Below are 26,187 nucleotides of genomic sequence, written 5' to 3'. Positions count from 1 at the left end.
CTTCCTTCACTCTTGCATCTAAATCTAAATATAAGACATGGGATAAAAATCTAATAGAACGCTGAGACATGTTTTACACTTACATAACCTTGGATCAAATAGTAGCAAGAGAATTCCTACAAAAACCCTTCAGAAGCTACAATAAATCGTTTTGATTGGTGACACATCAGGTGTACTAGTTTCTTGTACTAGTACCAACAATATCATTCTTGGTCACAGATCAATCACATGATGGACACTTTTCTGCAAGACAAGCAAGATGGCATTATGCTGTAGCATGTTCCTTAAATAATAGGTTCTCCTATGATACTGTCATGTAACAAAAGTGAATAAATGGAGAAAATAATACATTGAAAAAATATGTACTAAGGTACTATCATCACTGAACAGGGCTGAATGATTGAGGGTGGAATGTGTGTCTCATTGGAGTCTATGGTATAGTGGAGCATTAAACAAGTTACCCCAGTGGCTAATTTTTTGACACAAAAGCAAAAGTTGATTTCAAAATAATATGATTAAACTGGGTATAGTATATGTTAACTAGATGTACAGACATAGCAATTCCATGTCCCAGGTGTTTTTGAGGGAGACATACTCCCTGAGCAACAGCGAAAAGAACTGTAATGTGTTTGGAGTGCAGTTGAGGCACACAGGTTATGCGCAAGAGATGGGGACAAGTGTGTGTTTGACAACTGTGTGACAGTTGCTCTAAAAGTGTTACTCTTTCTCTGTATATTTCATTGCTGTTTTTGCTGTCTTGTCAATGTTTGTTCAAAAGATAGGAAATCTGTGCATGTTGTAAATACAAAGAGGCTGAGGAAGGATATCCTTAGGCTGTGTCCAGTCATTTCTCCCTCAACAGGGAATTAATGCACTCCAGAAGTCCTTTCCCTGCATGACAGCTTGGCAGTTAGGACATTAAATATTAGCTATGATTTTTTGCTACAGGGACATTAGCTGAAAATAAGAAAATAGAACTGTGTAAAGAGTAAAACTCTATATTTGAAAAACTGTTACCTGTAAATAATGTTGGTATTTTAAATTGGGCCTTTACATAAGCTTTATCTCCCATTGCACAGGACAATAAAAACAGTTCCTGAGACCTCTAGTCTGGTTACAGTTATGCTGGAGACCGGTCATGTGAGGAGTGTTGAAGAAACACAGAGTCACAATCCTCCTTCTCTACCCCTCCCCGCAACCTGGAGATGTTCAGTACCAGGCAGAATCTGGAATGAATTTGCTTATTAGCATTTCTGCAGTGAAACTTGTAGTACTGTAGAAGTTATAATGGATATGGTAATATAAACATAGCCCTTTTAGTGGGGTGTAAAGTCTCTAGTTTACACAAAACTTGATGGGATGCCAAGGCTATATTTTTTCCAGTGCCCTTTCTCTTTAAGGTTTGAGACTCTGATGGAATGTTAAAAGAGCACAGCCCTGGTGAGCAGAGTGTGGCCATATCCAAGTTTGGTGTTCCTGGAAGGTGCCTCGCCAGTTGGTTTTTGTAAGTAGTGTGTGTGTTTCTTGCCAACATGTCAATGAAATGCTCCAGTTGGAAGCAGCATGCTAGTGTGGGAGTGTATCAAACCCCATTTAATAAGTGCCCAGATACAACGTTGATAGGTGCATTTAGAGTTCTCATTTACACTACAATGAGAGGTTTTGTGTAGATGGGAGGTGAGGCCAATCCTAATATGGATCTTCCAGAAGATATAGTATTGCCAACTTTTGTGATTTTTTTTGTTATAAATCTTACAGTATTTAGTGTTTTTCTCTTAAAGCCCCATCTTTTTGAGGCATGTTATTTTATGAGGATCTTGGCTTTTGTTTAAAAAAACCCTCTGGTTTCAGAGTAAAGCTTGAAAAGGGATGAGGGTTCACCCTAAAGGCTCAAAACCCCAGCATTTATTTTGTTTAAATCCTATGGTTTTTAAGACAGTATTATCATGTTGAGGGTATCAGTGCATGATTGATGATGGGGTTGGCAATATTGAGGAAATTTGGCTCAATTCTGAATCCCTTTGTGCTGCTTTAGTGATGCAAGTGATCTAACTATTATTGCTGACTGATTTAAACAGCCAGAGGACGGAGCCGGCTCTGTGCCACCCCTCTCCCAGCCTCTGGTGTAGAGGCATGTCAGGAATGGCCCGAGTGGAAGCGGACACATGGTTGGAGCATAACAACTGACAGTTGATCGTTTTTGGAGGCCATTGCAACAGAGGCATAATTTAGAGCAGCCTCAGGGTCAGGACTTTGGCAGCCACATTACTGCTGCCTATCTCCCAGGATTGGGCAGCCATTAGTAGCTCTTTTGTGGCTTTATTGCACTCACCAAGAATGGCTATCGCAGAGTACTGGGCCCTCAGTACTGAAAGGCTGACCCTTAAAGCTGGGGATTCTCTTCCTTGTTAGAATCTCAGGACATGTAGTATTGGGACTGCCCTGTCTGAGCCTCCCTCCCCCAATCCTCCCTATTTAAGAGAACAGGGAAGCCCTGCAAACTGGGGTCAGCCCCTTATTTCTATCTCTGTAGTCCTTTTTACCATCCCACACCCCATTCTTGGTGCTTCTAACATGGTACAGTAATGAAATGATGCTGTGTGTATGTATTATCTTCTTTCCACTGCTAAACCTAGTCAACAAGGATACCTTTTGTTTCTGCTTTGAGTGAACAGAAATTAAAATGTCCCCCTAAAGTGCCAGAGACAAGCAGGTCTAGCATGTCAAATGTGAAACATTCCTCCCCCGCCTTTCTTTAAAATTTTCCTTGGTTTGCTTAACTTTGCTTAATTATGGCGGTAACTGAGGTTAATTTAAATGAACTACATCACCCTATCAATTAGTAAACAAGAAAGTCAATTAAACCAATTAAAATTTATTGGAAATTGGCTACTGCCATCTGGAAACTTCCATTGTCAGAATTTACAGCTGGAGTGACCTTTACATTTTGAGCTAGCAGGACTCTTCTGAGATTTCTCTAAGAAATGTTCAGTATTTGCAAAGCTTGTTTAATAAATGTACCACCATAGAGATTTAGAAACATATACAATGTGTTTCCATGTCAGTAAAGATAACAGGTGAACAGATGGAGACATGCAGCTTCTGATTATGGTATATAATGTATCAGGTGTATGTACTGAAATCAAATACGCAGTGATTCTTATTTTTCTTTTATTTCTTATGTACAATATTCAGTCTCTTGATGTGATGGGCCTTAGAATCACAACAACGGTGGCCTTGCTCTATAAAACTTTAAACGGCATAGTTCCTATTTCTATGTGAGACTGCCTTTTTCCCTGAGATCTGTTAGAGAAATTGAGACCAGATGGGATGCTTAAGTAACGAGTTCCTAGATTTAAACATCAATGGGCATATCCCATTCTGCAGCTGGTGTAAATTTGTCATAGTTTAATTGATTTCATTAGAGCTATAACAATTTACACTGGCTGAGAATAGGCATCTTAAGAGGTGCAGGCAGTACTCTCTCATTGGAGAGCCTTAGGCTCAGAATTCGCTTCCTCAGCCAGCCTCCTCCCATTGCTGGGCTATGTTCGACTTTTAGACTTCATGCTTGAAGATGATAAATTCAGACAACTTTGCTTTTTCACTAAATTATAAGTCACCTAGTCATTGGTGAATCACTATAAAAGGCTATGAGCAGGCAGCAGTGTTGAGAAAGAGAGGGAATCTTGCAGAGAAATGAGGAAAATGTCCCAGGGGCAAAGAGAGAAAGATTTTGTGTGTATTCACCTTGTATAAGTAACTGAAGTCTGTAGAGTGTAAACATCTACATGTAAGTGCAAAGGAAACAAATCAGTTTTCTCCTTGCAGTTTTGTTCTCTCCTTTTCTGTGCGTACAGAAGTGATGGTAGGTAATAGTTTAATCTAGTGCCAGTGCATTAAAACTCTTAGCTGCCATGGTAATTGCAATGGTATGGTTTGGTTTAGTGCCTTTGCACACTTAGCTGCTGCCATTGAGAGAGCTTGCCTTAGTCCATGTATCAGTCTATCTCAGTTACTACTAGAGTGCCAGTCACCTCATAAGATCTATTTTCCAGGCCAGCTTTTCAACAAATCCTTCAACCTAATTGAACCATTTTGATTAATATGAAGAAGTGTATTTTTGAAGAAGTAAACACAGTGGGTCATGTCTCTGGCTGAGTAAGGGCCAAACAGCATGGGTCCTGTGGGAAAGAGATGGAGGGGATTGCAAAAACAGCATCACCTTTGCACTCCCTTGATACTGGACTGGTACTGTGCTGCTCCAGCCCTTGGTTAGAGAAGTTTCCACATCCAGATTCTGCTGTTGGTGATGCACAAAGCGGTCCTACCACATCTGAGGATATGGCCCTGTCTATTCACAGATGTATTTTCTCCTTACAGTATATTTCCAGTGACATTCTGTTGTTCCATAGTCATTTCTCTAACATGGGCTCTTGTAGTTTGGTTTCCTGCTCTGTTGTTTGTTGTGAATGTATTACCATAGATTAGCATTGCTTAGATTAGTAAACCTATTTTTTTCATATTTAAATCACTGTTACATAGCTAAACACTTAAGGGCATTCTTCCCTTTACTGAGATACTGTAAATAATTTTTTACAAAACTACACTGAGCAAAATCCTGACCCACAAACTCAGCCTGAGTTCTAAAGCCATTCTGCGCTTCATTCCTGAGGAACTGTGTTGGACCTGAGCGTCTTGATGGCCATCCAGACTGGATGCATATGGCACTTAAAGTACAGTGGGAACAGATGGGGTGGAGGTTACCATCTTGATGCCCCTAACTGGGGGTTTCACAAACAGACAGCTCTATCAAGGAAACACGGAGGAGGCCAAATGGTCCACTATACTGGAGACACAGCAGTTGGCTGAACAGGTGTCCAGTGGGCCATAAGACACCACGACCATCAGCCTCTCAAGAACAGTTGCGGGTAGACACAGCTGAGCATCTGCGATGTATCCTTACCCCTTCCTCTGCTCCAGGGAGCTATCTACACTAAAGAGAAAGAAAACCTAGGGATCAGAGGTCTCAACTTTGAGTCTTCTCCTAACTAACAGCTGTTTTCCTTTTTAGAGGAGGAGACTCATTTATGAGCTCCCTGATTCCCAGCCCATCTGTCTCCCTAGTGTAGGTACCTCCATGGGGGCAATTACAGACAGCAGCCCCTGCCATGCGAGGCCAAGAGGCAGAATGGCCGGGATCTGCGGAGGAAGGGTGGAGTGAGAGTAGAGTTAATTCATGGTTTAACTGTGTTAAAGCTGGTATTTTTAGTGAGGTAGGACTCCAGAAAACTTATGCTTTATTTACCATAAGGATTGGATGAGAGGCTGCTAATGATGCTCACATTGAACAGTGAGGATAAAATATAAATTTTGAATAGGTGCCTCACTCACTGAGCATTTTCCAACCTGTTCACAGAATACAGGAGAAGTCCCAGGAGAATTATAAAAATAGTACGTGAATAAAGGCTGGATTCATATACACAGAGGGTAGGGTTAAGGTGTTGTGAGTAACACTAACATTACCATTTCCACACTCTTCAGTGTTGCACCCAGCTTTAACATTGTTCTATTGTAAAATTTTGCATGCAGAATGATATATGGGGGAGGGGAGGAGAGAGCTGTTTTGGCTTTATGAGTCCGCTCACAAGAGAACTTACCATTTCCATTATTTTTACTAATTTTCTCAAGAGATATTTTCTTCTGAGGTGAGGATTTTCCCTCGAGATAAGTGGTAGATAAGAGGTGCTTGAATTCTCGTAAGAAGTTGTTGAAAACAAACTCTGCTACAGAATTTCCATAATCTAATGCTACTTTCTTGCAGGCACCTTCTGCATCAGCATAAAAAACTAGGCATTATATTAAACTTACATCCTCGTGAACCCAATATAGTGGACAAATGAAGTGTTAGTTGTCCTATTTTGGAAAGATTTATGCATAAATTTAAAAGTGTCCTGTACTGAAGGGAAGTGTGAACCCATTTATTCTGATTATAATAAAATAAAATACTGGTCTGCAATGTGGATCAGAAGCTTATAAATTCTTAATGGAGTTAACACTCCCTGGAGATTACCTCATTCCTCTTAGTCAGACGCTGCAGAATGTATGTGAGTTTATAATCACAGTTGGGTTTCTGTTCGCTTATGAAGTTAACCTAATTGCCTTGTATGATATTTCTGCAGTATAGAACATGTATGTAGTAATTTGTAACTACATATGTGACCTCCTCTCTCACGTATTTACATATATGATTTGAAGTGACTTAGATGGGCCTCTGCATTGCAATTACCAGGATCCTCAGTCAGGGAGCTGCAGAACATTGGATGCTGAGACAGACATTAAGACCTGTCATGTGGATATTAATAGGGTGAATTAAGTGTCAGCCTTAATTTTGACAACTTGCATTTAGTTCTTTGTGTCCTTGTGCATGTCCCTACCTATCATCAGTCTGAACTCCTTCATGTGTTTTTTTTAATTACTTAGAGATGTTGTAGCAACACATGAATGTTTGTGATAGTGCACAGCAAGCAACATTCTGAGCACACTTACACTGGTAACTCCACTGACTTACTGGAGTTGCTCTTCCTTTGAGCTGGTGTTTGTCATCAGAACTGGGCCCCTAATATCTCTCTACTGCGATCCTAAAACAATATGCCCTAGGCTGTTACAAACTATATTGTACTTCTTATCCAGCTAGAGATTTTTTTTAACATATAGAATGTTGACCGGCTACAGCATAAAAGTGTTGTGAAGGCCAAGACTATAATAGGGTTCAAAAAATAACTAGATACATTTATGGAGGATGGTCCATCAATGGCTATTAGCCAGGATGGGCAGGGATGGTGCCCTAGCTTCTGTTTGCCAGAAGCTGGGAATGGGCAACGGGGGATGGATCACTTGATGATTACCTGTTCTGTTCATTCCCTCTGGGGCACCTGCCATTGGCCACTGTCAGAAAACAGGATACTGGGCTAAATGGACTTTTGGCCTGACCCATTATGACCGTTCTTATGTTCTTCAATATTATTTTATTATGTTCCAAGTGGAAGATTTTCACAGTGACAGGTCAGTGCAAGAGACAAAGTTTGCTGCACATTGGTTTTCTCAGTTCCAATAAGTAGATCGTGAAGCTGTGGTTCATGTTGAAATACCAGAAGAGCTTCAGTGCTGCATTGTTCTGCAATAGGTTATTTTCTGCTAGCTTTTGGAAAGTAAGATCAGTATATTGCAGTAGAGACAGGGAGAGCCTTAAAATATTATCCACTGTTCATAGTTGAATACATAGAGATGTATTTTTGTCAGATGAACCACCAGACTTTATTATAGCTTGGTGTTTCAATATTTTCCTTGCCTCTGGTTAAAAGCAAAAGGCCCAAGTGTGAGCCCAAGATCCACTTATGTAGGGGACTCTCCACATGCAGCTCTTCCCTTCCTCCCAATGCACACATTTCCATCCTGCTTGCAGTGCCCCCCTTCCAGACCATGTAAGGGAAACTCCATGAGGAGGAACAACGCAGACACTGGGCAGTCTAGGCAACCTCATGTTATGTCAAGGTGGGGGAAGCAACTCATCCTTCACCAGTTCCACAGAGAGTACTTAGGAAAGGTAATATGGCCTAAGGAAGAACTTTTTTTTTTTTTGCAGAACCCTCTCCATAGTAGGCATCCTGGGGGCAGTGGAAGCTAGAGTGATTCTTTAATGATGTAGCTCCTTTGGAACTATGCTGTGGGAAATAGGGGGAGGGAGCCACCAGGGGCTTGGACCAGTAATACCTGCTCCTCCTCTGGAAAGATAGGGAAGAAATTTCATTGGGGCATTCTTCCAATGTTTTTCTCCTCTGTAATTGCTTTGCCATGGGGGTTTTCTATAGGAGAGAGTGAGATACTGTGGTACTGACTACAAGCATATGTGAATTGAGAGAGAGGCAAGGCAAGTTTAAAAGTGTGGAAGATAGAAGAATAGCAGTACTTTAGGGAATGTAGGTGCAGAGTTACAACTCCATCCAAGTACATGCATTTACAGTCAGATCTATAGTCAAAATAACCTGCTAACAGCAAACATTGCTGTTCTCCATCAACTGTATCAACTCCTATATTCTCAGAATATTTGGAATAGAGGAGGTGACTTACTGGATCAGATCAGTAGCCCAGCTCATCCAGTATCCCATCTCTAACAGTACCAGTTCCTTCAAAAGAATGAGCAAGAAACCCTGCAGAAGGCAAATATGGAATAAGCAGCCTACAGGGAAGTTTCTTCCTAACACATCCATGAATTTAGCTTAAAATAACATAATATATGGCTCTGCCTCGGTGCTTGGTTATTTTATTATCTATTGTTATTAATCGGCTATATTCCAGTAGCACCTAAAGGCTTTAACCGTTGTCCTATACACACATGGAGTAAATGCCAGTGCCTGCTCCGAAGAGCTTACACTCTAAAAAATAAGACATAACTTGTTGAGTAAACAAAGAGGCGGATGAACAGGGGCACAAGGTAACAAAGATAAGAGGATGCTTGGCTTAGAAAAAAATGTTTGCTGAAATTTTCAAAATCCTCATAGAAATATTTTTCATTTACCAAAATGTTGGTTTTCAATAGGAAAGCATGACTATTATGATAACAAATAATAAAATTTGAAGAAACACTTTAGTAAAAATATAATGGAAAATGGACTATATTAAACAGAAAGAACTTTGAAATTGTGTGCAAAGTCTTCTTCCTACTTCTCAGCCAGTTGTAGGCTGAGGTGAGTTTTTTAAGGAGTGACTTTAAGGAGGCTGATGGATTGGAGGATTTGGGCTGAGAGTCTCCCCGCACACACACACACATATTATTGTAATTTATATTACAATTGTGCCTAGTATCCCTAGGCACTATACAAATACATAACAAAAAGACAGTGTCTGCCCAGAGGAGCTTACAATCTAAGTACAGTATAAGATGGGAAACAACAGGTGGTTGCAGGCCAACAGACTGGGAAGTTCAAGGAAATAGAGAGGCAATATTGGTTAGCATGATTGGCACAAGCAGGCATGGTAAAAACTCCAATCAAAATCTATCAAATCATGACGGCCTCCTTTATTTTGCTCCTTAATAGTCACCTTCTCTCCTTACAGTTGAGAAACCTGATTGTTGGTATTTATTGCATCATTGTGATGGAAGAGCTCAAAGAATGAAAAGCTAAAGTCTTTTGTAGTGATGACTGATTGGCAAGACACATCAGTTTCACTACTATCCCAAAGGCTGGATGTAATCAAGTGATGTTATGGCAGCAGTAAAAACAACATGTATTATAAATAGTGCTGTTTATTGTTTTTTATTTGTATTTCTGTAAAGCTTTTGTTTGAGACTGTTGCTGCACTGAGTGGCTTTCCTGTGGCTTTGGTGTTTCACAGCAATGATCTCATTGTGCAGAGCCCTGTTAATAGTCAGTTGAAATAATAATTGTCATCCAAGGTGTTCTTATTAAAAACCTATTCATATGATTCTAAAAGGGAAAAAAATGTGGGTTTTTATTTTTGACAAAACTTTGAGAGACAATCCTATATTTCCTCAGACACAGCAGTCTGATTTGCAAATGTTTCGTTTTTTGAGGTATTTTTGAGCCGGAGTATGTACTATCACCAGCACAGTAAGTATAGGCTGAAATAATCATTCAATTCAAAACCCCTGTTTCTTTATCTCAAAAACTTTCGTGTGTGTGTGTGTGTGTGTGTGTGTGTGTGTGTGTGTTATCTCAGCCATTGCTCTTACTGATCAAAATTACATGTAGTAAATGTGTATGTTTAGAAGAGTATCCCATGTGGGTTGGGTTGTGTCTATGTAGATACAGAAACAGTTTTTCCTTCTCCTTTTATTGTTGTTTGTTTGTAATATTTGTCATTAGGTAACAAGGGAAGATTTTACCGCTGGCATAAATAGGAGCTGCCCTTCTGATTTCAATGGAAATCACTGCTAAAGTCAGTGGTGGATTTGGCCCTTTATCTAAATGTTTTACTAGCAATATGCTTAAGTTTTTTGAAGTATTATTCAGTGAAAGAGGGCTGGTTAGGTTTTGCCGATTGGTTTTCATATTAGCCAGCTGTAATATTTGGTTAGCATTACTGGTATGATTGATGTCTCTCTTCTATGACTTTCACTTGTGTACAATTAGTGCAAAACTTTCTAGATTTACCCATAACTAAATTGCACTCCATGACTAATGACATAACATGAGAGAGAAGCTATGAGAACAATCTGTAATGGGGATGCAAGAAGATGTGGTACTATTACCACAATGCTTGATCGTGAGCATTGTGTCCAATGGATTAGCTGCATAGGTTTTACAAAACAAGGGATACTGTTGCTGCTATTAATTATTTTATGTTAGTTGGTGTTTCAGAGTAGCTTAGTAAATAACTTGTGCCAGGACAATATAATACTGTTTGAAGAGCATTTCCTTCAATTGCTCATTCTTCTTTACAGTTTTAACTTCCATCCATCCTTTCACTCACTGTTACATAATTTGACATCATATATTTCAATCTAGCATCTTGCCTTGTCAATACTTCAAGTTAGCTTAGTTCCAGTGTTGTCATACTCGCATGTCACTATGTGCTGATAATGTAGCAAGTGTCTTTCAGGCCACAACAAGAAAAAAATGCTACAGATGCTCCCCGACTTAAGCAAATGTTCCATTCTGGAATGCCTTGCGTAAGTCGAATTTTGCATATGTTGGGAATATATACCTGACAATTACGCAAAGAAAAAAAGGCTACGGAACTTACAGAACTTTTTCCGTAAGTGCGGAATTGCGTAAATCGGGTTTGCGTAACCTAGGGAGCATCTGTAGTCTTATTGTGGTTTGCAGCAAGGGCATCCATAGTTGAACAAATTGTAATGGATACAATCCTGTAAATTCTTTTTTCGTTTTCAGCATTTTCATTGCTGCTTGCATTTCTGACAACTGGCGATCAGTAGCTTCTACCCTGTATTCATCTCCCTTTTGATTCCTTTAGGATAAGTTTGATTTCTCTCATGATTTTCTTCTGTTTGGATGAAGAATGTGAGCTCAGAGTAATCTTTTAAGCACAAATTATTATTACGATTTAGTTCCCTATTTAATGAAAACTCTATTAATTGTATTAAGTCACGTGTGCACACTGCATTTCAAAGATGGGGCAAGTAGACAAAAATGATCCAGGCATTTGTAGCATAATATGTAAAATAGAGGCAGACATAGACTCAATAAGTGCTCTGTATTGTTTCCTTAGGAATTGCTCTATTAATGTATACTGAACTCTGGTCTACAGATCACTTTTTGCAATGGAAGAAGTTGCATTGGTTGCCTGATACAAGTTAACAACAAATGGTAGAAGAGAGACTGGAAGTGGTTGTACTTGTTGGTTGTGGCATTGCCACAAAATCAACAATATTTCCTCCTCATAACCAAGCTGTAAAATAATTTTTAAACAATTGCAAAAACAAAAAATAAAATGCATGTAGAAATAGTGACATAGGGCCCAATCCAAAGATCAATGAAGTCAATAGGACCAGTCCTATTGACTTCAGTGGGCTTTGGATCAGGACCGTAAATATTCCCACTACTGCTCTTAGCGACGTTAAACTATTCATGTTCTGAAAGCATCATCTGAATCATTGAGGCTGGTATTACCCCTTCATTTTCTACAAAAAACAAAGTCAGTACTTTCATAAGGGAAAATATATATATTGTCTTCAACATGGAATTTGCTGGGGAAAGAACTGAAGCTTTAATGCCAGTAGGAAAAATAAACTCTGACAAAAGACTTACAAATATTTTAAATTTGCTCATATGATTGAATATCTTTGGCATCAGGTCTGCTAAGATAAGATCCCACCCCTCCGATCCCCCCCGGCACATACACTGCCTTCAGAATACTTTTGTTCTTCCATGCTACCTGCAAAACTTTATTTTTGTCAATAATGGGGATAAAAATCACAATTAAATTCTACTTCATGTAAAACAGGCATGGCAATCAGCAGCCTGTTCTTCAGCTGGATCTTGAAATATTTAGGAATCTGGAAAGGAGGAATTAATGTATTGTGTCTATTAATAAAAACAAATAATAATTTATCAGAAGACTCTATATCCAGATCTTCAGGAAATCCTAAAACATGAATGTAACATACTTTGGCAGTATTTGCCAATTGCTCTGCTTCATGAAAGGACACATTATCTTTAGTGATAACAGCCGGTAAGGTCGTTAAGCTATATTCTATGTCTGAAGTTCTGCACTACTATGTTCCAAATTGTTTGTATGTTCACCAGTAAATTCTGTCTCTTTTTAACAAAATCCAGTATTTTGGAATGAGACCTAGATTTAATTGAATCACAGAGAATTAGCAAAGCCAAGATAATGTTATAGTGTGGGATTAAGGATTGGGCCTATAGTGCCTTTGCCCAAGGCATTTAGGTCCGCACTACAGCTTTCATTTCTCTTAATGGTTGCATAGAAAACTTGAAAATGTATGCCAGATGTAACTGATAAAGGGACATCACCCTGAGTCTGCAGAGAGCATAAAACAGTAGTTCTTAGATGTGTGGGAACTACCCTGTCTCTCTCAATGGCGGAGTAACTCCAAAACCTCTGATCTAGGTGGCCTTGCCAACACCATCCTAACCAAGGATTCTGTGTGGTGGGAGGAGAAGAGTGCGGGGAGCCTGGCCTACCCAGTGCTGGGGGACTGCTCCCATCCCTGATGCTCCTGAGGTTGTGCATGTGTGGGGGAAGGGTTTCTGTTATTCCTGCAGGTGGGTGGAAGGGGGGAGGGAAGCACCCTTCTGCTTCCACTCCAAGTGGGTAAAATCATTGTTGTACACCTAGGGCCCTGAGTTGCCTTAGTTTAGCCTTGTAATCAATATGATTTAGAGCTTTAAGGAACCTTGACGTAAGGATGCTGTAATAGGCTGGCAGCATTTTCTAACATATCTCCCCAATTAGCAGTGACTTCGAAGCTGGATAAGAAAGGGGAACTAAGCCATTGTTGACTCATTGCTGCAGCTGACTTAAGCCACCTAATATAAAGGAAATGAAATGGACCTCCAGGATCCAGCTGGGGCCTGAGCAGTCAGGTCTGAGGAGGCAGGACTGGCAGTCTGCAATAGACAAGTCTGGTCACCAGAACCCTCAACAGGACCAGAGGGTTTCTGGTAGGGTGTGTGTGTGTGTGTGTGTAATAGAAACAGTGACCATAACCTCTGATGAGGAATGACTATGTATGTGGGAAGTTATCTGGGTCAACAGACCAGAACTCAAGAGAGCTGGCTAGCTTTGAGAATGGAGTTTTGTGTGAACAAAGCAGATCCTAGAAGGGGTGACATCAGTTGGGCTTAGTGTCTGGAGTCTTGTTTAGAGTGGGTTGGGTGAAAATAGGACCTGTCCATTGATCATCATCACAGATGGCCTCTCTTGCAGTGGCTGCAAAAGGGAAGTGTGAAAGGAAAGAATTAAAAAAAGGAAAGGTTATTCTTGCCAGTGCTATATTGTATTAGACTATTCACAGAAAGTGCTGATTCCATTGATGAATTTCTTTGTTCCTTGGCCTTCAATTATCTCTAGGAGACCTTTTCTAAAGAAGGAAAGGAACAAAGTAATAGCTCCTTAAAGCTTAACATTGTGTTTTTAATCCATAGTTTTTTAAAAATGGCACAGCCTGAGATGGATTGTAGTGTGTTCTTAATCCTCCCCAATATAAAGCAAGCAGAGATTTCAATTCACCCTTTGACAACAAGAGAGGGGAAACTAATAATCCCCTGAATACAGCCAGTAGCATTTTCCCTAATAACTATTTACAGAATTAAAAAGAAAAGAAATCACTCAGTCTTACTACAAATGTTGATTTGTTGATTTTTTTGTAAGTTTCAAAAGTCCAGGTATGCCCTTATCAAGTTGTGGTGATGAGCAGACCCTCAAATTCAGGTACAGGTCCAGTAACTGCGAGGAATTTTCTTAAATGCATGTCATAGAATCATAGAAGATTAGAGTTGGAAGAGACCTCAAGAGGTCATCTAGTCCACCCCCTGCTCAAAGCAGGACCAACAACAACTAAATCATCACAGCTAGGGCTTTGTCAAGCCGGGCCTTAAAAATCTCTAAGGATGGAGATTCCACCACCTCCCTAGGTAACCCATTCCAGTGCTTAACCACCCTCTTAGTGAAATAGTTTTTCCTAATATCCAACCTAGACCTCCCCCACTGCAACTCGAGACCATTGCTTCTTGTTCCATCATCTGCCACCGCTGAGAACAGCCTAGCTCCATCCTCTTTGGAACCCCCTTTCAGGTGGTTGAAGGCTGCTACCAAATCCCCCCTCACTCTTCTCTTCTGCAGACTAAATAAGCCCAGTTCCCTCAGCCTCTCCTCATAAATCATGTGCCCCAGCCCCCTAATAATTTTTGTTGCCCTCCGCTGGACTCTCTCCAGTTTGTCCACATCCTTTCTGTAGTGGACACAATATTCCAGATGTGGCCTCACCAGTGCCGAATAGAGGGGAAAGCAGGCAGGGAGGGAGGGATGGGCAGCCCCTTTAGTGCAAGTGGACCTTGGATACAATTTTGAAGGAAAGACTGAATTCAGCTCACAATCCAGTTGGAGATAATTTCTGTAAACACGAATCACTTTCTCATGTATCTTCATTGTAATTAAATTAGTACACATAGATTTACCCAGTTCATAACTGTATGTTTTAGCACTTGTTTTTGTAAAATAATGTTTTTTATTCTTTAGGGTGTTTTTTAATAAGTGAGTTTTAAATTAAAAGAAAAAAAAACATTTGCTGTGGGGCACATTTATAGATATGTGAGTGATGTGCTGATCCATGAAAGCTTATGCTCCAATACATCTGTTAGTCTATAAGGTGCCACAGGACTCTTTGTTGCCTAGACACTGTTAGTATTATATATGTACTCGACTTACAAATATCTGCCAGTTATTTATTTCTCTGTTCTTCTATGGTGTCCGTTGATCTTAACTTTTCTTGACATACTGGGTATGGAAGAGGAAGATGGAAGTAATCTCAGCTATGAAAAGTTTTTTTTTTCTTCCCCTCAAGCAATAAAAGCATATTCTTCTTGGGAGATAAAAGACTAGCTAAGCACATTTTCCGGTAAGGGGGCAAACTTAAATTTCATCGGATTAAAAAAAGAAAAATAAAACACCTTACTCAGTATTTTTCTGTGTCTTACAAATAATCTCCAACAATAGTTATTGTAAAATCCAAAGCATACAGTAGCTATATTAATTCTCACTCAAATATATTTTCAGTGATATTCATCTCAATGCGCATGAGTGATGAAGTAGACAGAACCACTTCCACTTATAAGGGAACTGTACCCCATTAAAAACAGTCACAAATATAAAAAGTGTCTACAGTAGTAATGGCTGAACAAAAAGTTTTGACTGTTCTAACAAGTAAGTAGAAGCCAAAATCACTCACAAGAAGCTCTCCATTTAAAGGGCCTGATACAATGCCCAACTGAAATCAATGGCAGTCTTTAAATTAACTTACATAATCAGTGGATCAGGCTGAAAAGCATAAGTGTACTAGGTATCTATTGAGTAGGCATCATTCCTTAGCTTTTTATCAGAAAATATATTGCTTACATGGATAGTTGCCTAAATCTACTTTTAGACACACATTAGTGTTGACTGACCCAAACATTTACCTAAATGATTAATTAATTGAAACAATGAAAAAATTACAAGTGAACCAAAATACTAAAGGCTGATAGGCTCATGCATGCATAAAATGCCTCTATATTCATAATGCAGTATATTATCCATGTTACAGAGTGTATCGTCCCAGTTTAGTGGGGTTGGAAATCCATATTGCCTGAAGGGAGGAACAGGCTAGGCAACTGTTCCAAAGATCTCCTAGCCCAGTGGAAGATGGAATTGGAGGGAGGATGCAAAAGCGGAGAAAAATGTGATATGAAAATAGAACTCCGCTTTAAGTTTCCAAAGGCATTGTTAGCAGCCAGGCTAAAGGGATAAATAACAACTCTTATTATTTAAATGAAAGCCATCTTCATCATTCCCTAGGCTGCTCTTGCTAAAGGCTCTGTGGTAGCCAGCCCTAAAATATACAGGATAATGTTTTGGGGTATCGGCTGAGGGCTGGTTTTTAGTTCCTAGGGTGGTTTTGCTCTCTGGAACAGCCTCCAGTTCAGTGATACTCAGACTGAGGCTCGCAAGCTGCAAGTGGCTCTTTAATGTGTTTTCTGCAACTCTTTGGAGCACATAATCTTAAAACACTGTGTGATTTAATTATTAACCAATCAGGATGCTTTTCTTATGTTTTTAACCTATTGTAGTTGATAAAATAGTAATACTTGGTCAGTCATTTTGCTGGGAGAAACATATTGATATAAATACATATTTCCCTTTTCATATTGTTTAAATATGAATATATAGTACTATAGTAAATGAAACAATGAATTCACACTCCTGTGGCTCTTTTGGGTAATGTTGATTAATAATTTGGCTCCTGAACCACTGAGGGCTGAGTGTCACTGCTCCAGTTGATCTGTGTCCATGGGATATAGCAATTTTTCATAAAACTCAGTTTGAGCCTTCTGAATGCCACCTTACTGATGCATTCTCTTAGGTATAAGACCAGACCCTGGTGCAGATCCTCAGTTGGTGTAATCAAGGTGCCATTGACTATAGTAGAGTTATGAACATACAAAAGCTGAGGACTTGGCCCCCGATGTTGTTGCTCTGAAGAACTTTAACATTACAACTTCTACTGAGTGGCTCTGTATTGTGTTGCTCTGACATTTCTTTTCCTTGTGGTTTTTGTTTTGTTAATTACTTAGATCCCCAGACAACTCCTGGATCTGCTTTTGTCAGAATATAGAGTATAATATACTTTGGCTTCGGCTTAATTGTTAGAATAGTCAAAACTTTATGTTGAGCTATTACTATAGTAGATGCTTCTTTTTTGTGATTGATTTTAATAGGGTGCTTCTTTCAGACACCCAGCCTCACATGAGTAGTTTAATTGGAATCAATATAGTTTTTTATATAATTTGAGTGTCTGTTTAAGGATACATTCAATTGAGTGTAAGAAGGTCCATGATTTTTGTCTGTATAGGCTTCACTGATATGCTAGACAGTATAACTGAGAATGCATACTGACTTTAGAGACCACAGGGAATTCTCTTGATACACCAATTTTATTCTATTTTATTTTATTTTGAGTTCTGAGTGAATTGGGCTTAATCCTATAGTTTGAACCAGACAGGTAAATTGTTTCATTTAGTGCTCTGTGACATATATATGTTATGTCTATGTGCATATATCACATTATTTATTTGTTTTATTTGTATTACCATAGTCCCTCGGAGCCTTAGTCATGAACTGGAACCCATTATATGTGTATGTATATAAAATTCATATGTAATTTTTATGGCTCCTAAAAATTAAAAGGATAGAGGCCTTTCTAAAGAATGGCTTGAACAGGAATGTATTTTATTTATCAGGGAGAGAAGAAGCTGTAGTGATCATGGAAAGAAGGTGGACTTAAGAAAGGATTGCATATGTTTGCATCACAAACATTAATCCGGTAGCAGGAGCTTCTGATACTTTAGATACCATTTTGAACAGCAGTTTAATCGAGATTTGACAACATACTTTGCTTCAAGCTATTAAAGATTTAGAAGTTACACTTGATTCTGCAGTAGATTCTCTTGAACATAGATTAGATCAAAGGTAGGGGAGATTTGATGCACTTGAAAGGAAATGAAAAATGTATCAGATGGATCTAATGCTTGTCATTCAGAGATTGCTACTGCAAAGGTTTTGCCAGTGATTCTAATTAGAGATCGTGAGCTGCTACATAGATTCAGGGCTGGATAGTGGCAGGTCTTAGTGTGGGTGTGCAAGCAAAGGAGTTGTACCACTGTGCAAGGCCAGACAAAATAGCAGTTTTGGCACTGGAGAGAGAGTGTATCGACTGCTGTGTCCTAAAGCCCTGTCAGCCCAAATCATCACAAAGGGAACAGGGCGGAGTCAGGGCTTTGCCCTATTCCCAAACCTCTACTGGCCCAGGTGCTGGCCAGACACACAGCAGGGTGCATGCTTCCTATCAAAAAGGATGATGTAGCATGCACACCCGTATTGCACAGTGGGAACCTGGGGAGGTGCCTCAGGTAGGCCAGATCCTTCCTAGAGCACCTCTCCACACTAACCCATTCATAGGTAAGTGCAAAATGCACTATCTTTTTTTTCCTTTTACCAGAGAGTAACTCTGGTGATACTGCTAATATGAGAAATGACCCCTCCCATGACTGAGAACCTGATAGCAACCTGACATAGGCCCTGATCCTTTGAGGATATGTAAAATCTTGAAGAGGGAACCATAGTTTATTCTCTGGGGGAGGAAATCTTACCTTTGTTTCTGTGGCATAGCCTCCCCAGATAGAACATAATTATAGAGTCGAAGCCTAGAAGCTCATCTAACAAAATGGGGAAATCTCTTTGAGGGGACCCTGGAGATTTCTTCCAAGTCCCCTCCCAGAGGCTGCCCTATGGAAGGGGAAAATCAGGCTCTATATTATGTCAGTGATGAGCACAAAATAATAATCTGCTTTAAGTAGGGTTTTGCTTTAAGTACATATAGATAAGTACTCTAACATTACGGTGTCTTTACCCAAAACAATTCATGAAAAATAAATCCCTATGGATCCTTCTCCTCCTTAAGAAAACAATCTCAGCATTCAATACATTAAAATAATGGATAGAAAATAGAACATTATTCTTATGGCACAATTTCAAACAGAAGGATTACAAAGGCTCATTTCTATCCTGAGCATTCATCACAGCCTGGAATTTCAGCAGGGGTTCATGTTTAGCCTCTCCTCATTCTAACTCTAGCATAAGGACGCATGAAACCCAACAGTGATACACTAAACTGAAACTTAAAAAAAAAAAAACAAGAACATCAAATCAGAAGCCTGGACATTTTAGTGTCCTGTGCTATTTTGCCATGATAAGAGATTTTTGTTTGTCTCTCTCTCTCTCAAAAAAAAATTGAGGTTTCTCAGGTTTCACTGAATATTGCTTATATAAACTTGAACTGAATACGCAACAGTGCTTCAGATTTCTGTTTTTTTCTATTGTAGAATCTGAGAGATTTGGAGACTGAGCACCATAGAAGTTATCAGGACAATGGGGAAACCACATGCTCCCTCCCCGCCCCGTTATTAAGATCACAAAATAGGACTTTGACATTCTGTTCTTGTTTGTCTGCTCAACTAGTGGGTGGTTCCGCCTGCTGCTGCTTTTGTGTCTGGGGTGGGTGAGAAAGTGCAGAGCCAAGCCTTCACTGTTCTTGAACCTCTGCTGGGGCTATGAGTCTGAGATATGACTATTTGCCATTGCCATTTACATTGACCACTCTCTCCTAAGCCACCCGTGCAAGGTGGATTGATTTAAATCACCATATTAATCATAATTGAAATTGGCAAGCAGGAAAGCTTGCTTTAAATACTTGGTTTTAAGCTTGTTTTGCATTTATGCTTTTTAATAACCTTCCTTAAAGACACATTCATTCTCACTAGCTGGTAACCATTAGATTATATTTATTTGCAACGAAAAAATAATCTTTTCATTAAACTGTCCATGTGTTTCACAACTACTTTTGAGTCATAATAAATCATTCTTATAGCAAACAGTACCTTTCTGTCCCCCTGCTATATACAAAAGTCTCTTTAACTGAATTCTGTCATTAAACACCTCCCCTCCAAAAATAAAATAAAACCTGATTACTGAAATGTGATAGTCCTTACCAAGGCCAACTTGTAATTTTGGAGTTTCTCATTCAGGAAGTTCTTGCATTTTGGCAGACCATAAAATCTTTGAGGAGAGACTACCTAATTTCTTAAGCCTCCCCAGTACTTGCCTGACTTAACTCAACTTAGCAGAAAAAGTCTTTATATAAGACTTTACATGGGCAATTTCAGGTTGATTGGTTTAGTATTAACAAAGTTAGGCTTGTGAGGCTGGTGGTCAAAATCAGGACTATCATGAAAATCTAGCATCAGCTTTAACTATGGAGAGCCAAGTATTGTATTGTATGTCAAAATCATTTTTAATTTAACAATCTTCCCGGACCTATTTCATGACAACAAAAATGTGAAAACAATTCAGTTGACAATCATTAAAATCTGTTCAGGTTTCATCTACATGTTGTAGATTGATCCGAGTAACATGTTTAAATGGGGCCAGTCAGTTACCACATATGTGTTATGGTATTCTAACCTTTTAATTCTCTTACAGAACAGTTGATACAAGTAACAGAAAGTTTTGACTGAAGGAGAATGTGTATTAAGGGGAAAATATTTTGTCTCATAACTCAAAAACATATCTGAATGATTTCTCCCTTCTTTACAAATTTTATCTATAGCATTATCTCTCTACTATGATACAGGAAGGAAGGATTTATCTTTTGTCATGTCTCCTTTGACACTATGTTTCATCTGCTACAGTGATTCTATCTGATGGAAAAAAATAAAATGAAAGGAATTCACAGAAGTATATAATGATGATGTGGCTGTATTTTTTTCTCCAATTAAAAGAAACTGTAGCTTTTCAAAAGGAGAAAAAAGATATTCCACAATAAAGTTAGCCTGTTAAAATAATTCATGCTGAGTGCGTAGAATATGCCAACCAAATCTGAAGCATTCATGCCAGGGATATAGCCTTTTAGAGTTCTACACAAAGATGAGTTACAAAAAAGGCTAATGTAATTCCGTTGGTCTTTCCACTTTGAGCCAAAATGCTTGATTAGTGTCTGAGGAACATATAACTAACAGAGAACGAGGTCAGAATCCTTATGAAACTAATTGTATGGTTTCGTCTAACAAAAATACTAGACATCCAAAAGTTGGGAAAAGTTTTATTCTAAACATTGAAACCTTATGAGGTTACTTGTCCGTCAGTACTTGAATAATGTGTTCTCCCTCACTCTGACAGAAACTTCTATCTGACAAGCTCCAACTATTCCCTACTTTGTTCTGTCACTTCATTATCCAAATGTTCTGAGCCAGGGAGGGAATGGTGTTCTCAAGACAACTTGCAACCTGAGGGAGAAAGTGGTGATTGTGCAGCTGGAAGGGTAGGAAGGGCTATGTCTCCCCTAACCCAGGCCCTCGCCCCATCCATGCTCCACCCTCTCCCCCAAAACTAGCGGGGGCTCAGCTTTGGCTGGAGGCCAGCAGGTGGCTGGGGTCAGCTGGTAGCCCGGCACTGAGGCCAGCAGGTGGCCCGGCAGATGGTCCAGGCTGGTTCAGCTGGGGCTCCTCTGGCTGTGGGGGAGGGGCAGGAGGGAACGGGGGGGCTTGGGGCTCTGACAGATGAGGGGGGCGGTAGGGGTGGGTCCTGGAGTGTAAGGGAGGGCATGTGGCTAGCCTCCCCAAAGGGGGGGCTCATGCGCCATCCAAGTTGGCCAACTATTTTGTTAGAAAATAATAAAATCAGAAATGTTGAAACAGTTTATGTCCACATTTTCAGAACAAAACATTTCATTTTTTTCATTCACGAGGCCACTTAGGTGCCATTCACAAAATAGAGGAGGAGGTGGTGGTCCACTTACACCCTATAGCCAGTGATTAGAGCACTCACCTGGGATTTCGGAGACCCAGTTTCAAAGGAATCTAGGTGGCATAGATTAATCTCATTCTCTCCTGTTAATGCTGTTCTACTTTGCATAAATAATTAGTCATTGGGCAGGGAATGGGACCATGGTATTCCCTCGCCCTCAGGTGAGTGCCCTACCCATGGGACTATAGAGTCATTCTCACTCTCTGGCTTAAGGAATATCTGGAGCAGGGACTTAGTCATAGAGTTTAAGACTCCAAGGGTATGTCTACACTGCACGCTAAACACATTGGACTCAGTGTTTCCAAGGCCATGCTTGAGCATCTGTACTCCATTGTGAACCAGGGCTTGAAAAAATCAGTTATTCACCTAGCTCAGAGGTGAGCAAACTACGGCCCGCGGGCTGGATCCGGCCCCTCAGGGCGGCAGAGGGCTCCATGCGTTCCTCTTGCCTCCAGGCACCGCCCCTCACAGCTCCCATTGGCCGGGAACAGAGAACAGGGAAACGCAGCCAATGGGAGCTTCGGGGAAGGTACCTGGAGGCACAGCAAGGGCAGCACACGGAGCCCTCTGCCCCTCTCCCCCAGGGGCCACAGTGCTTCCTAGAGTGGCACGGGGCCGAGAACAGGGCAGGCAGGCAGGGAGCCTGCTCTGGCCCCGGTGCGCGCCGCTGCCACCCCGGAGCCCAAAGCCCTCCTGCACCCCACCCCCCAACTCCCTGCCCTACCTCGCACCCCTCAAGCATCCCAGCTCCCTGTCCTGAGCCCCCTTGTACACCTTGCACCCCTCCTGCATCCCAACCCCCTGCCCTGAGCCCCCTCATACACCCTGCACCCCTCCTCTGCCCCAATCCCTTGCCCTGAGCCCCTTCCTGTACACCGCACCCCCTCCCACACCCTGCACTCCCTCCTGCACCCCAACCCCATGCCCCAGCCCTGCATACAGTTTCCCCACCCAGATGTGGCCCTTGGCCCAAAAAGTTTGCCCACCCCTGACCTAGGTACTATTTCACCCATTGGGTGCATGTATGTGAAAAGTACATAGTAAACCAAACCTACAAACCTATTACGGCCTAAGTAGTACAGACTAATAGTGAAATAGACCATTTAAGTTTTCAGCTATGTTAGCTTTGTAGTTAACTGTCTGATCCCCATAATGTATCTTGGGTTAGAAAAGAGACATGTCATTGATTGTTAGAGATATTCAAAGATTCTTTATTGATGTCATCAGAGTGAGAGTAGTTCTCCCTGACTCTTGCAACCTCTGCTACTTAATGTTGCCACATATGGTTTACCTGTGTTATAGCATGGACTAAGTGGACATGGAATGGAGGATGCTAGCTACACTGCAATCCCCTGAATTGCACCTAACAAAGGTTGTGCCAATGGTTTTCAAGAAAATAATAGTATAGGGTTCTGACAAACTTTTCTCCCCCACTGCCTGCCTCTTTCTTTCCCCTCAGGAAAAGGGGGGTGGTGAGTAAGGTGAGAGAGATAGGGATGGCAAAAATAAAATAAAATAAATAAAGTTTAAAAGTCCTCTTTAATCAAAAACAAAAAAACCCATCCAGCTTTTTACCCAGCTTCATGAATGAAAAATGTCAGCTAACTCTGATTATAACACATACAAACAAGGATGCAAAAATAAGCATGGGGATTTCCTTACTGTTCAGTGCTTAACTATGCAATCTTAATTGTTTTTCACCTTTAATTATGGAATGTGTGTGTGTGTATATATATATATATATCTAAGATTTTCAAAAATGACTAATTGTAAAGTTTTGGATACCTTAGTGAAGACTACTGATTTTCAGAGGGTTGGCGATCAGCACTTTTTTGAACACCCATTGTTCTCAGCAAGCTTCTGGGTGCTGAGTACTTTTGAAAATCTGGCTTTATAGTCCTGATTCAAAGTTCCGGGAAGTCAAAGGAAAAACTCCCATTGACTTCAATGGGCTTTGGATCAAGTCTTAAGAGAATTTAGGAGATATTTCCTAATACAACTGTTAGTCTGTGGCATACATTAACCATCAAAGTCAGCAATAGAATCTGCTGTCATGAACACACTTTAAGGAGTTAAAACAGCATTTAGAAGGAGGAAAAATCCTCTCAAAGTATTATCACTAGACATAGACACAGATGGACCGTATGCTCTCTTTCTGGTCCAAAATATAACCAAATAATATGATTGGTAAAATCAAAGGCTTTATTACAAATAATTGGGCTCCTACATTCTTTTTATTCTCCTTGGGAGATTAGATTCTCATTTGTAATAATGTCATGCAGTGCACAAAATAACAGCTTAATTATCTAATTTTTTTCCTGCTTAAATTAGCCATAAATTGTTATCAATAGCAAATGAGTATTAAGGAAAAATGAGATGGAGTTGAAGAGTTTCAGAGACTGAAAATATCTTACAAAGCTCTGTTTGCAAGATTCAAAGGATTCTCTGCTATTTCACAATTTAGCACTTCAAAAGAAGTTTTCAATTTGCAAAACTCCATATGTAATATATACTGATGCACAACGAAAATGCATTAATTAGGCAGATCACTCGGAGATGGATTGAATTATCAACATTTGCAAGTTAAATTCAATATCTCTGTGAACAAATTTGAAGAATGATTCAGAATTTGCATAGTTTTTGTGCCCATAGTGGATAACTCAAAGCTGGGATAAAATTAACCTAAATAAAATTGTATGTACTGTATTTATCAGGTGAATTGTCATTTCATTTTTACTTCAAAACCTATGGGCGTGTACTGGATTCTAGGCTCAAATAGCCAATAAAATGTGAACAGATTAAAGTTGTAGTTAATGAGTCAAAACCAGGACTACAATGTTTACTTCATACGTACATCTCTACTTCATATGATGCTGAACCATTGAACATATAGGGAATTTAATATTAAAAACAATAACCACATATTTGCAATGTTTCCTAGGTAAGAGATGATGAACACAGGACAAAACAAGGGGAACATTGTCTGCATTTACCATCCCCTATTGTGACATCCTAGTATTTTGTTTATATTTGCAATATGTTTTATTTCAAGGCATTTTTCTTTTCCCTTTTAATAAAGAGTTAGTAATGCCTTATTTATTTGGCATTTTCCTGGTATTTAAGAGATTGATTGAGTTGTAATTTTCTTTAACATTTGTTGTGTTCTCTGTAGGCTGCTAGACTTGGATGCAGTGTAGATTATACTGGTGATCTATTTTATTTATTTATTTATTTATTTTATAATTGCTGTTTGTGTGGCATGGGATTTAGGACTCCGGGATTATAATCCCCAATCTGCCATATTACCACACAGGAAATGACTTGAATGTCAAATGCTCAGTTTATCCATCTGTAAAATGGGTGTGATAATGAGACTTTATTCAGTGATTGTAAAGTCTTTTGGGGACCTTTATCAGAAATAAGCACTGTATATAAATCAGGAGGAATCCCTGATAAGTGCATTTTTATAAATAGATGATGTAGTATTATTATAGAACATTTTAATTTAAAATGGGGTAATTTTTATCTGGTACATTGTCTTGTCTTTCCAGGTAGTGATATTTACCTTCTGTAGAGTAACCTCACATAACTTTTATCAGAATTGAGGTACAATTTCTGTATTTTTACTTTTTTTGCTATTTTGTTGGCTTTTAACATTTTAAGTCTCTGCTCAGGCCCTGGGGTCTGTTTCTGTCCTGCTGTTAAATGGATGTTCAACTGCAGTCAGGAGCTCCAGAGGTAGACTAAGTTTTGCAGCCAGGGACAGGGGCCATTGTGTCACCAGTGGTGGGCTGGAGAGTGAACCCACTCTGCACTCATCTGGCAGTGGCAACTCCTCCAGCGGGGCTGGACTTGGCTTCCACCCCAGACATTGCAATTTGGGGCATGGGTTGCAGCACCACTCAGGTTTGGCCAATCCTTTGGCCAGGCCAAATTTGAGCGAGTGGCAATGCAACATGGGACTCAGGGATACAGCAGCATGTGACCTGTGCACCATGTTGAATGCCTGGAACAGGAAGTTGGTCCCAGCCCTACAGAATAGGAACCACTGCTGCTGGGCAAGTGTAGGGCAGGCTTATTCTTTAGCCCCATATGAAAATTCATGTTGTACACCTCCTTTTGTCAATTGCATAATATGCTTGAAAAGATGCCATTTGTACATCTATGGGCTGCTGCAGGGGTAGTTGCCCCCTACTGTGCTATTAGCTCTGCCACTAAGTAGTTGGTACCAAGTATGTCTCAAAGCATGTAAGCATTTGTGTATAAAATTGTGCTCCTTGAAGTTTCTCAAAGGTTTGGGAGTCAGTCACATGGATGAGGAAGGATTATTTGACATAAGGATTGTAAAACTAGGCCCTTGGTATTCTTGTAGTAGTTCTTCAGAAGCCAGACTAGTGGTCACAGTGCACATGAAGTGGTTCTGGATATTAATACCTGTGTGGGATGTGTCTGTTAATATGGTTTTATTTTTGCTTTAATTATATAAGATATTAAAGAAACTTACGTTCCTACATAGGTGACTTGATGAAAAGGCTACAAAGTTCTGTTTAAAATACCATTTTC

General features: G+C 39.9%; 1 protein-coding gene across 10 annotated transcripts in view; it reads left to right on the top strand.

Moving 5' to 3' along the window:
- Positions 1-26,187, top strand: part of RALYL (RALY RNA binding protein like) — a 574,454-nt gene that overhangs the window by 133,304 nt on the left and 414,963 nt on the right. The window contains exon 2 of one of the 10 annotated variants that reach the window (XM_054018791.1): positions 1,401-1,504. The exons of the other annotated variants lie outside the window; for them this stretch is intronic. The gene's annotated coding sequence lies outside the window, so the exon portion shown is untranslated. The remainder of the gene's footprint in view (positions 1-1,400; positions 1,505-26,187) is intronic. 10 annotated transcript variants of the gene reach the window in all.

Source organism: Malaclemys terrapin, chromosome 2 (assembly GCF_027887155.1).
Source record: "Malaclemys terrapin pileata isolate rMalTer1 chromosome 2, rMalTer1.hap1, whole genome shotgun sequence".
Taxonomy (NCBI): Eukaryota; Metazoa; Chordata; order Testudines; family Emydidae; genus Malaclemys; species Malaclemys terrapin.
The sequence above is the reverse complement of the archived record's forward strand: the minus strand, read 5'-3'. Positions and strand labels throughout refer to the sequence as shown.